The sequence below is a fragment of the Staurois parvus genome, unplaced genomic scaffold (genome assembly GCF_062004578.1).
Source record: "Staurois parvus isolate SC_StPar_1 unplaced genomic scaffold, SC_StPar_1.0 ptg000253l, whole genome shotgun sequence".
In the NCBI taxonomy this organism is placed as follows: domain Eukaryota; kingdom Metazoa; phylum Chordata; class Amphibia; order Anura; family Ranidae; genus Staurois; species Staurois parvus.
Genome location: NW_028318049.1, coordinates 820,396 through 830,120, shown reverse-complemented (window position 1 = coordinate 830,120; position 9,725 = coordinate 820,396).

Here is a 9,725-nt window from a genome sequence, read left to right as displayed (position 1 = left end):
ACCAATACAGCCAGGCCCCTCCACTAGACCCAAACAGATCATTAGTATAAAATCACCAGAGGAGGGTAGCCAAGTTCAAGGCATCCTTACAGAGAATAATGACAACGAAGGAGAGTTGGAATACGAAGAACAGGGACAGGTAAATATAATAAAATTACAGAAAAAGGATGGTCAGTGGAGAAGAAGTGACACCAGTCATAGGAAGAGAGAGAGGTGGAGGAATTTAGAATGCAGCTTAGATCCATGGATAAGAAACAAGAGGGAAAAAGAGAAGATGAGGGGGCCGTAGGAGGAAAGGAGTTGGCTATATTGACACTACCTTTTCTCACAGCAGGAGAACTAATTAAAAAAAAACCCATAGAATTAGAAGATATTAATAAGATTGTTAAACATTGTCCCAAGCCTACAGTATCTCCTGGAGGTACACTTGCTTATTTAAAAAAGGCATGTTTAGGAAGAAATTACACACAGGAAGATATGAGATTGATCATTGATGGTATTCTGGGAAATAATCCAGCTTGGGATTGGATAAATGTAAAAAGCATTAGTCACATAGAACCAAGTAATACACAGGCTACTGCCTATAAACTGAACACCACAGAAGGTAGGAGAAGCTGTTTCTCCTTACAACACACCTATCAATTCTGTTAAGAAGCCGGATGGCTCTTACAGGTTTGTACAAGATTTGAGGGCCATAAATAATTTGGTGGTTCCATTAGCCCCAATAGTGCCTGATATGCCATCACTCCTCACCTCCATTCCGTCCGATGCAGAATATTTTACAGTGATTGATTTAACAAATGCATTTTTTTCGGTTCCTGTGGACCACCAGACAAGGGCGCTATTTGTATTTATATTATGAAAATTGCCAGATGACCTGGTGTAGAATGCCTAGGGCTATGTAGATTTGTTTGCAGTCTACTCACTTGCCCTCCAGACCACACTGAGGTCCTGGACCCCTCCCAATGGTTCGGTCCTCATTATATATGTGGATGACCTATTGATTTGTAGTTCAAGTCAGGAGGCCAGTCAGGAGGATAGTTGGTCTCTGTTAGAATGGTTGTCAGGGAATGGTCACAAAGCATCTAAAAAGAAATTGCAATGGTGCCAAAAACAGGTTGAGTACCTTGGTTTTATTCTGGGTCATGGTGAGAGGAATGTCAGTCACAAAAGAGCTGCGGCTCTCGTGGGTCTGCCCCGCCCACAAACAAAAAAGGACATGCTAACTTTTCTTGGTATGATTGGTTACTGCCGCCAATGGATACCTGATTGTTCATTCTATGATCACACTCTGAGGTCTGCCACACTTTCAGAATCACCTGACATTCTCACATGGTCAAATGAAATGGTTGATGCCTTTGTGTACCTGAAGAATGCTATGGTAACGGCCCCTGGTCTTGGACTACCTGACTCATCTGTATGCTAGGGAAAATTGTACAACCATGGCGGGGGTCCTGGCTCAGGAACATGGAGGCAAGCTCTGCCCTGTAGCTTTTTTTTCCAAAGTAGTGCCAACTCAGGTTCAGGGCATGCCTGCTTGTCTGAGAGCTGTTGCATCGTGCGCAATTCTGGTGGGGAGGGCTATTTCTTTCACATTGGGACATGAAACTACCCTACACACCACACACCAAGTGTCCTTACTACTGAAAAATATACACACTCAACACATGTCAGCACAAAGGTTGAGCGGATATGAAGTGATCCTTCTATCTGATTCCAACTTGATTATTAAATATTCTTCAGCAAATTCAGGTCCTGCTCCAATTTTGAATGCCCTACTGGGGCTAAAGGGGGAACAGGATGAAGTGGCACCAGAACACAATTGTATAACCCACATACAGCAAGACACTTCCCCTAGGTCCGACATGTCAGCTGTGGCTCTTGATGGGGCCCCAGATGTGTTTGTTGATGGTTCATGTTCTAGGCCAAATGATAATACTTACCATGCAGGATATGCCATTGTGCAACTTCCTGACAAAATACTCGAGGCAAAGCCAATTCCATATCAGTCAGCCCAAGCAGCCGAACTGATTGCCCTTACAAGAGCATGTCAATTATTTGCAGGACAGGATGTCAACATTTACACAGACTCCAAGTACGCCCATGGTGCTGTACATGATTTTGGGGTCATTTAGGAGAGAAGAGGATTCATTGCTGCTGATGGCAAAACCATATCTCACTCTTCTTTGATATCTGATCTACTCAAAGCCATACAGTTACCAAAAACATTAGCCATTCTACATTGCAGGGCACATACAAATCGCAGAGATCATATTGCCAAAGGAAATGCATTAGCAGATAAGGTAGCAAAGGAAGCCGCATTACAACAGGTAGCCAGTGAGCAGATGCCTTTGCTCACTTCAGGCGTCACAACTACCCCACATGACCAGATGTATGCAGATTTACAAAAATTTGCTACGAAAATCGATTTAGCAGACTGGGATGGTTCTGGAGCACAACTAGATCCAGCTTCTGGTCTAGTGTGCTTAGAGGGGAAACCATGCATTCCCATGTCAAGTGCCCCATTGTTCATTGCACAGTACCACGGTCTAGGACACAAAGGATGGAAAACAACATGTGAAACATTATTGCAGGATTTTTACATTACAGGCTTATCTAGGTTGGTGAAAGAATATGTTTCTAGGTGCATTACATATATAAGGAACAATCCACAGAACCCAAAGAAATCACAACACCAGCATCTAGTGTACCCAACTACACCTTTCACCCATTTACAAATAGATTTTACCCACATGCCAAAAACAGGACAGAGGCAAGAGTTTTTGTTGGTAATGGTGGATATGTTCAGCAGATGGGTGGAAGCATTTGTCACTAATAAAGAAGATGCACAAACTGTAGTCAGAATTCTCACACAGGAGATAATACCCAGATGGGGATGTCCGCTGCAGATAAATTCTGATAACGGACCAGCCTTTGTGGCCAAGGTATGTCAAGATTTGGTAAAAGTACTTAAGATAGATTGGAAGTTTCATATTCCCTATCATCCTCAAAGTTTGGGTATAGTAGAAAGGATGAACAGGACGATTAAGGATAAGTTGAGGAAGGCCACTGGAGGAACCTATACCCACTGGAAGAAGATGTTACCTGCAATTCTAGCAGAGGTAAGAATGACACCTAATAAGACTACAGGGTTATCTCCTTTTGAAATATTAATGGGAAGACCGTTCCCCACTCCTTGGGCTAGACAGCCACTTATGTTAGAAAGAGGGGACCTTGACCTGGTACAACAAGAATATGTGAGAAAATTGATTCAGAGTTTAGATAAGGTTGAAAGAAATGTTGCTCGCACTTTTTCTTTATCTTTTCAGGAACCAACACACCTTTTCCAAGTGGGAGATGTCGTAGTGGTCCGCCAACTCGCTAAAGACAAGAAGCAAGGCTACCCCTTTGGACCACCTACTACGGTGATAGCGGTTACCAGAACGGCTGTTCTGGTGGAGATTTCCCAGTCCTGGATCCATGCTAGTCGAGTGAAGAAGGTGAACCAAACACCTGAGAAATACGAGATGGAAAAAGGAGGTGAAGTATGAGAGAAAAATCCTCGAAGAGTGGGTGAAGTAAGTGAAAAAGGCCCTGAAGATGAAATTTTTTACTGCCCCTCATGGTGCTTTGAAACTCTGGGTCCTATTGGGCACACTGACTGTGCTCTTTTTCCTGCCAGTATGGATCCTAACTAACTGTATTTATCACCCTGAGGACTTGGGCCTAATAAAAGGTATCTGTGGTCAAGGACTAGTTTTAAATGAGACCCAGATAACCAAAAGTGAAAGAAAGTCAAAAAGAAAGTTTTGAAGAGAACAATCCTTTTTCAGGAAAAATGTTGATGATGCAGTTTAAATATGCTTATGCTCAAAAGTCAGGTTATGATAAATGTTGGATCTGTAGTAAGTTACATCCTAGCACATTGGAAATTCCTCTTCTGGCCGCTCCAGTCAAAATATTTTTGTTAATAAAAGGGAATGTAAGTATTGGTTTGACCAATATTACTTCTAATGCCACCATATCTTTTCCAACTCTGGGAGTCACTCAACTCCCCGATTGGTGTTTTAGACTGGGGAATACTTCTCACAAGGGAAGGGGAATGTGCTCTCAGTCCATATTAAACATATCTGATCCTGGAAGGTGGGATGGAACTTCTTCTGTGAAACTCTGGCAAGTAAATGGTAAAACCCTGAATGAAAGTTTAGAAGGGATACAAGATAATGTGGGGAAAACTATGTTTGGAAAAGTTTTTATTTTACACTTGTTGTCACCCCTGAATTTCATTCTGCAATACAAAAATTGCCGATCTCCTTGGGAAACAATACCTATATCTGTTGTGGTAAGATCTGTTACCCTTGGATACCGAGTAATGTCCAGGGCTGGTGCTATGTAGCCCAATTAGTGCCAATTATGGCAGCTATAGACCAAAAGGAACACCAGGTAAAAGCCAGTACATACCCAAAATACCAACTAACTCTGAGACAGAGAAGGGAAACCAAACAAGAAAAGGTAGATCTATTCTCTACAGGGGATAAGGTTTGGTCATGGTTTCCTACTTACACGGGATGGGGAATAACACTTATGAACAAAATAAATAATTACACAAACATTATTGATGATATACTGGAGAGGAACTCTAAGGACATAGGGTTGCTAAATACTGAGACCAGAGCTATTAGAAAACAGCTGGAGAATTAGCTATTGAAAGTATGAGTGCTGCTCTGACAGGTTTGTGTGAGATGACAGAGGATTATGAATGTTGTACTTGGATATATAATACCACAATGACTGTTCCAGATTATTATGAAATAATAAAGCAACACAGGGAACAGGTAGATGGTTTGATGGAAGAAGCTAGAGCTATAGGAAAAGATGGATGGACTCCTTTTGATTGGTTAGGATCAGGATTTGGTTCCATCTTTTCAAGGATGAAAGGTATCGCTGTAAGCATAGTCATGATATTGTTTTTTGTTTTATCTTTCTATCTATGGTTTAAATGCTCATTTTATTGTATTGCTAGAGCTACAAAGCTGCAAAATACAAATGAAGGTTATCTGGCTATGTAAAGAATTGAGATCATGTTCATGATCTTAGAGGGGATTGAAAGGATCTAGATAACTTCCATTTTGTATTATGTACGCCATTTTAAGTATTAAGTATTAAGTTAGTTTTTGTAGAGATATTAAAAGTTTAATGAAACTGTTTTTGGTTGTTCAAGGATGTATCAACAGAAGCTAACACGACCCTGACAATGTCTTTGTCTGGCTGTTTTCCCAGAAAGTTAGCCAAAATAATTTGTACCAAGAAATGTATATGTTATGTTTCATGTAGTTAGCTCATGATGGAAATTTACAAGTTACAGTTTTGAAACTCGCTCCCCCCTCCCTTATTATTATCTGTAGTCTATATAATCTTATTAATGTCTAATAAACTTTGAACATCTCTGAACATTAGCTGTCGTGATTTCCGTGTTCAAGGGGTGTTCCCAGAATTCTGCTGATAAACCAGGAATCTCTCCACAGACCGGGGGTCTCTGAGGGGAAAAGAAAATCATTCCTTTCAACCTCTAGGGACCCAGCGGATCAGAGCACTCAACGGAGTCTTGGCTGTGGGGTCTGACCTCAGCTCAGACCTCACACAGCTTTCCAGGGACAAAGCAGTCAGCAGACAGGGATTCAGCTTTCCAGGGACAACAGCAGGCTCACGGGGACTCAGCTTTCCAGGGACAACAGCGACAGCAGGCAGGAGTAACCTCCAGGGACCCAGCGGATCAGCAGGCAGGAGTAACCTCCAGGGACCCAGCGGATCAGCAGGCAGGAGCAGTAACCTCCAGGGACCCAGCGGATCAGCAGGCAGGAGCAGTAACCTCCAGGGACGCAGCGGATCAGCAGGCAAGAGCAGTAACCTCTAGGGAACCAGCGGATCAGCAGGCAGGAGTAACCTCTAGGGACCCAGCGGATCAGCAGGCAGGAGGAGTAACCTCTAGGGACCCAGCAGATCAGCAGACAGGAGTAACCTCCAGGGACCCAGCGGATCAGCAGACAGGAGCAGTAACCTCGAGGGACCCAGCGTATCAGCAGGCAGGAGGAGTAACCTCCAGGGACCCAGCGGATCAGCAGGCAGGAGGAGTAACCTCCAGGGACCCAGCGGATCAGCAGGCAGGAGCAGTAACCTCCAGGGACCCAGCGGATCAGCAGACAGGAGCAGTAACCTCTAGGGACCCAGCGGATCAGCAGACAGAAGCAGTAACCTCTAGGGACCCAGCGGATCAGCAGGCAGGAGGAGTAACCTCTAGGGACCCAGCGGATCAGCAGGCAGGAGTAACTTCTAGGGACCCAGCGGATCAGCAGACAGGAGCAGTAACCTCTAGGGACCCAGCGGATCAGCAGGCAGGAGTAACCTCTAGGGACCCAGTGGATCAGCAGGCAGGAGGAGTAACCTCTAGGGACCAAGCAGATCAGCAGACAGGAGTAACCTCCAGGGACCCAGCGGATCAGCAGGCAGGAGGAGTAACCTCTAGGGACCCAGCGGATCAGCAGACAGGAGTAACCTCCAGGGACCCAGCGGATCAGCAGACAGGAGCAGTAACCTCCAGGGACCCAGCGGATCAGCAGGCAGGAGCAGTAACCTCCAGGGACCCAGCGGATCAGCAGACAGGAGCAGTAACCTCTAGGGACCCAGTGGATCAGCAGGCAGGAGCAGTAACCTCTAGGGACCCAGCGGATCAGCAGCAGTAACCTCTAGGGACCCAGCGGATCAGCAGGCAGGAGTAACCTCTAGGGACCCAGCGGATCAGCAGGCAGGAGTAACCTCCAGGGACCCAGCGGATCAGCAGGCAGGAGGAGTAACCTCTAGGGACCCAGCAGATCAGCAGGAGTAACCTCTAGGGACCCAGCGGATCAGCAGGAGTAACCTCTAGGGACCCAGCGGATCAGCAGAGCACTCACCGGAGTCTTGGCTGTGGGGTCTGACCTCAGCTCAGACCTCAAACAGCTTTCCAGGGACAAAGCGATCAGCAGACAGGGTTCAGCTTTCCAGGGACAACAGCAGGCTCACGGGGACTCAGCTTTCCAGGGACAACAGCGACAGCAGGCAGGAGTAACCTCTAGGGACCCAGCGGATCAGCAGGTAGGAGTAACCTCTAGGGACCCAGCGGATCAGCAGGCAGGAGCAGTAACCTCTAGGGACCCAGCTGCTCAGCAGGCAGGAGCAGTAACCTCTAGGGACCCAGCGGCTTAGCAGGCAGGAGGAGTAACCTCTAGGGACCCAGCGGATCAGCAGGCAGGAGGAGTAACCTCTAGGGACCCAGCGGATCAGCAGGCAGGAGGAGTAACCTCCAGGGACCCAGCGGCTCTGCAGGCAGGAGTAACCTCCAGGGACCCAGCGGATCAGCAGGCAGAAGCAGTAACCTCCAGGGACCCAGCGGGGATCAGCAGGCAGGATGTGTAACCTCTAGGGACCCAGCGGATCAGCAGGCAGGAGCAGTAACCTCTAGGGACTCAGCGGCTCAGCAGGCAGGAGGAGTAACCTCTAGGGACCCAGCAGATCAGCAGGCAGGATGAGTAACCTCTAGGGACCCAGCGGATCAGCAGGCAGGTGTAACCTCTAGGGACCCAGCGGATCAGCAGGAGTAACCTCTAGGGACCAAGCGGATCAGCAGGAAGGAGGAGTAAATATAAAAGATATATAGTGAGCGCTCTCATAAATGTCAGCAGCTGGAACACTTTAGGCAACCATAATGCCTCAAACACAAACAATCAATCACAAAACAATAGAGTGCAGCGCTTAAAAAGATGAAAAGTCAATAAGGTGATAGTGTAGTATCCACAATGGTATACTGTAGATATACGGATTCCCACGGCCTCCACTCTGTCAGAATAACAGAAATGCGCACTCACCGGAAACGCATGGGTTATGCGCATGTGTGATCATGCATCACAGGCAATGGGTAACATCAGAAGCCAGGCAGCCAGGCATCTCTCTCATGGTGGGTCATCACAGACTCCTAAGACAGGTCCAGGGGGTCCCCTTAAGGTCAGCCAGGTGCTTCAGGAAAAGACCTCCTCTTAGGATGGCAAAGTGCTTGCTCTATGGGAGTGAAAGCTCCAGACAGGAGCCCCAGGAAACAGATGCCCAAAATAGTGTACCCAGCGGATCAGCAGGAGTAACCTCTAGGGACCAAGCGGATCAGCAGGCAGGAGGAGTAACATCTAGGGACCCAGCAGATCAGCAGGAGTAACCTCTAGGGACCCAGCGGATCAGCAGGCAGGAGTAACCTCTAGGGACCCAGCGGCTCAGCAGGCAGGAGCAGTAACCTCTAGGGACCCAGCGGATCAGCAGTAACCTCTAGGGACCCAGCGGATCAGCAGGCAGGAGCAGTAACCTCTAGGGACCCAGCGGATCAGCAGGCAGGAGCAGTAACCTCTAGGGACCCAGCAGATCAGCAGACAGGAGCAGTAACCTCTAGGGACCCAGCGGATCAGCAGGAGTAACCTCTAGGAACCCAATGGATCAGCAGGAGTAACCTCTAGGGACTCAGCGGATCAGAGCACTCAGCGGAGTCTTGGCTGTGGGGTCTGACCTCAGCTCAGACCTCACACAGCTTTCCAGGGACAAAGCGGTCAGTAGACAGGGTTCAGCTTTCCAGGGACAACAGCAGGCTCACGGGGACTCAGCTTTCCAGGGACAACAGTGACAGCAGGCAGGAGTAACCTCTAGGGACCCAGCGGATCAGCAGGCAGGAGTAACCTCTAGGGACCGAGCGGATCAGCAGGCAGGAGTAACCTCTAGGGACCCAGCAGAGCAGCAGGCAGGAGTAACCTCTAGGGACCCAGTGGATCAGCAGAGCACTCAGCTGAGTCTGGCTGTGGGGGTCTGGCCTCAGCTCAGACCCCGCACAGCACCCTGTCCCGAGCGGGGGACGAACTGCCACCTGTTGGGTCCCACGCCGGACGCTTCCTGGTTGCCCCGGCAACAGTGTCGGGTTGCCAGGGCAACAAGGCACGCCCCCCTCATGTTCACAAGTAGGCATTGAGGAGCTTCCCAGTACCCCATGTTATACTGGTTAACACAATATGCACAGCAAACAAGGTAAAGAAAGGATCAAAGACAGTTGGGGTGTGCGGTGCAGTGACTCTAGTTAGTCAAATGGGAACATTTGCATACCGCCTTCTTTGCCCTCCAATTAAAGTTTTTGTCAGAACTGCTGTGCATTCCTCTCCCCAAGTCATGTTTTAGAGACTGTGTGGCATTGACAGGACACCCATGCCAGCTCTATACACAGCATGCCAACTGATCCACACAATACTCCCATGTAGTTCTGGAAGTCATTTACCCTCCACGTAGCATTCTGGATTATTGGACACTATTTGATGTCACAGGCATTAATATATGTTTTGCTGACTGCTGCTTAGAAGATAACATGCATTGCAACAGTAAACTAAGAGACCAATGGTATGACAAATAGCCTATATCTCAGAGATTAAACTAATTTAAGTGACAAAGCCGTTTTCTACAAATTAGGCACAGAGGGCATGTGTACTTCAGTTCTCTGACATGGAAAGTCTATATCTGCATAATGAGCCCCCAGGAAGCTCTACAGGGGATAATAGGGCAGTGAAAACCCCTGTAGGGTCTAGTAGCAACCTTTTCTGTAGGCAGACATCACATTTTCTCAGAACAAACACACTGGCCATCTCTACTGCTTCTTGTAATCTGCATTG